Here is a 3,556-nt window from a genome sequence, read left to right as displayed (position 1 = left end):
GGCACCACTCGGTCCTTGTCACAAACAGTTTACACAGCAACGGGGGGGTTTGTGGAATAAAGAAGTGGTTTCGTTTCCTAAGAAGCTAAAGATGAAAGCAGAGCAGCTGTATCTGTCGTGTAGACAAATAATAATATTTTTTACAATGCTGGATAATCGTTGCATACTGTAATTTATCTAATCTGTCTATACATCTCTATATTAGTCTTGGCTGACTGGATAATGTTTAGAAATAACCATCAGATGACCATCAAAATAACAGTTTGCAGCCCACCATTTTTTTTTGCCTCCTGTTATTGTAAAATGCTTGTCTGGCTCTTGTTTTTTTTCTCTGTTTGATCGGCTAGATTGGTGTGTGTGTGCTTGTGCGTGCGCGTGTGCGCGCGTGTGTGTGCTTTCTTGGCAGTGTTGACTGTGGCTGCCAGCTTGCTGTGATGAATCTCCCTGCTGGGTGGCCACTGACTCAGACACAAGGGGATGGGTGGGGGAGACAATGGGGAGGATGGAGGGACGGAGGGAGAAAGGTGCTCCTGTGGCAGAGCGGAGTCGATGTGATGAGATGGATTGGTGGAGGGAGGGGTGGGACAGGGTCAAGAAAGAGGAGGGGGGGTGGCGAGATGAGGTTGGCAATATGACAGGAAAGGAATTAGAGGCAGGTTTGAGAGAGAGAGAAGTGCATCCCTGTGGGGGGAATGGCTTGGTCTGATAATCAGGTTTCTGGTGTTATAACGGAGGAAGAAGAATGAGCAAGGTCCCGTCTCCCTGAGGATAGCCTCCTTAGCCATTTGTTGTTTCTACACGTGAAGAAAGTAGAGGTGTAACGATCCATTCGATTAATCAATGAATCGATTGTCAGTCCTATAGATTCAACTAAATAGATCTGCTAAAATAAATAAATAGAATGAATCGTTTTGGCTTCACCGATAATCAATATAAATGCATTTAATTGGATGGATCGTGATTGTTACTTATGATTAATGTTTTAATACGTTTAAGACACTCTCATCTGCCAGCATGTAGTCTACTGAAAATGTTAAAAATAACTGAGCATATTTTAATTACATTTTTGTATTCAGCATAAAATATTATGCAGGACTACTTTTTTATAGAGTTAATATGTTATTTTTTCACCTTTTCAGAAGAATACAGATAGTCTCACTCGCATTATTGCATGTTTATTTCATGGATATAGAATTTTGGTTGCAAGTTACTGAATCGAATCGTTTACAGAATCAAAACGAAACATTACAAAAAAATCATCCTTGAATCGAATCGCCAACTACTGTATCGTTAATGGAATCGAATCGCTGTGAAGCCAAAGATTCACACCCCTAGAAGAAAGTGGAACTCTTGTAATTTTGAGATGGCAAATGCACAATGAATATGCTTAACATTTCTCATCTTGTTCAAACTAAGTCAGAGTAAATACTAGTACATAATGCATGCGTACCTAAGTAAATATATAACTTATATAACTGGGAGGATCATGCATTTTTTTTATTATGTCTTTGGGTAACCATTAGCTAACCTTATCAATGTAAATGGAATTTTTCATCAGATGAAGATATTTTATTGGGTTTTCCGGTAATTAAGCATCTTATTTCCAATGGAAGTGAAACCTCGCTCGCCAAAATACCCCAAGCCGGCACAAATTGTGCAAGATATTCATCCAAAGAATAATCTGAGCCACTTGTCAGCTATACATGCAGCCGTCGGGCACACATTTGATGATCCGAAACAGAAGATACGTGCAGTGGTCACATGTCAGTGTAGTGATAATCCAATAAACAATCTTTTAATTAAAAAGCGTTCAGGAACGTCATCTGTGATGTTATTGCACTAAACTCCGGTCTTTGAATCTGATCTGCGTTCTTCTCTGAGAAACGGTACAAAGCCACTAAAATAGTGTATTCTGGCCTGTTTTTTCCTGGGTTTATGCCGTTCAAGGTTCATGTTCAGATCTTAGTAATGCATTCAGTCTTCTCTGAGTGGTACAGCGCCATCAGTAATCTCATTAACTGATAAAACATGACAAACAGCATCTGAAGTATTATTTCCCTTGAAGGCTATGAGCACTTTTGTAATAACACCACACTTGTGCTTCAAACTTTGTTCTTCTTATACTCGGCTATATTTAGAAAGTATATTTATATTATTTTGGGGGACTATTTCTCGATAATTTGGCTTGACATATTTAAATTAATTAGTTATGGAATCAGCATGATGCTCCTCATTCTCTGGAATAAGGAGACGGTAGATTTCTTTAGTACCTCGCTGTGTTTGCACCTAAAAGCATCACGTTAGTATGTTGCTTTTACCTGTAATTGTATTACCTTCTATGCCAAACAGTCACATCAGCATCTAACTGTAAATATAATATACACAACACCAGCAGACACATCCTGGTCATCAGTAGAAAGACAAATTGGGCTTCCCTTAAGATGGGCGCTAAATCAGTTACTAAAAGGGTGAAATAAAAAAAAGACAGTACAGAAATCGTCCCATTCAGTGAGACGATGTGTGCTTGTTGTATACATGGTGGTGGAGATGATGGCTCCTGGTCCAGGATTCTTATGGCTCCAATAGAAAGCTCTTTGTCCAGTCTTCGGTCTGTAAGACAATGTCCCACATTGTCAGTAGCTTTGTGTGTATAGTGAATGGATTCGTCCTTTTGCCTTTAACTTCCGCTCAACTGTAATTTAGCCTCGGCAAGAATCAGTATTCCTTTATTTCAAACAAGTAGATATTTAGAGGAGAGTTGTCGCTCAAGACTGTGCTGTAATAGAGTATGCTGTAAGGATTTAGTTCATGTTGCACTGTACAACCAGAAAAGACCACACCACTGTTCTGGGTCCATGTGGATCACCACCTTGCTCAAGGGTACTTTGCCGAGGGAAGGGGTGGGGTAATTGATTCACATACGATCTCATATAATAATCTTGATTCTTAACCTGTACGTTTACTGAATTGATTCAAGTCTTCCAAAAATAGATTTTAAACATGTTTATTTTCTGACTATATTGATTTGCCCTTGGCTGCTGCCGTCGTAGATGACGTCGATTCTACAGAAGCTGGTGTTGCAGTCAGCCTCATGTCGACTGGCCAGTCCGTCGCTGTCGGTGTTACCTCTAAGACCCACTAGCCTCAATATCTAAAATGGACAATGACGCAGCAAGAAATTCAGCCAGCCACACATTCAAGGCAAACGTTTAGATGCACTTTAGATTCTACCATCTCCTGGGGGAACTATTTTACAATACGTTTTTATTGATAATTAAGTTTAGCATGGATTAATGTTACATTTTGCCTTTTGTGTGTTTACATTATTTCAAATATAAATATATTTTCATATATAAAAACAACATAATGTTATGCACATTTTCCTCTGCTTTAATGCCATGTTTTGCCCCAGCAGCTTTCTGGCATTTAAAAGCAGAAGGAAATGATTCAGCCCGCCAGCCATCGTATTTCAGAACACACCAGGGGAATTTGACACTGAGAAATGATGCACAGTGTATTGAGTAGTGTGGTGACCCAGAGAGGCTTTTTCAGAGGG

This window comes from Eutrigla gurnardus (genome assembly GCF_963514095.1).
Source record: "Eutrigla gurnardus genome assembly, chromosome: 6".
Lineage (NCBI taxonomy): Eukaryota > Metazoa > Chordata > Actinopteri > Perciformes > Triglidae > Eutrigla > Eutrigla gurnardus.
Note: the sequence above shows the minus strand (reverse complement) of the source record.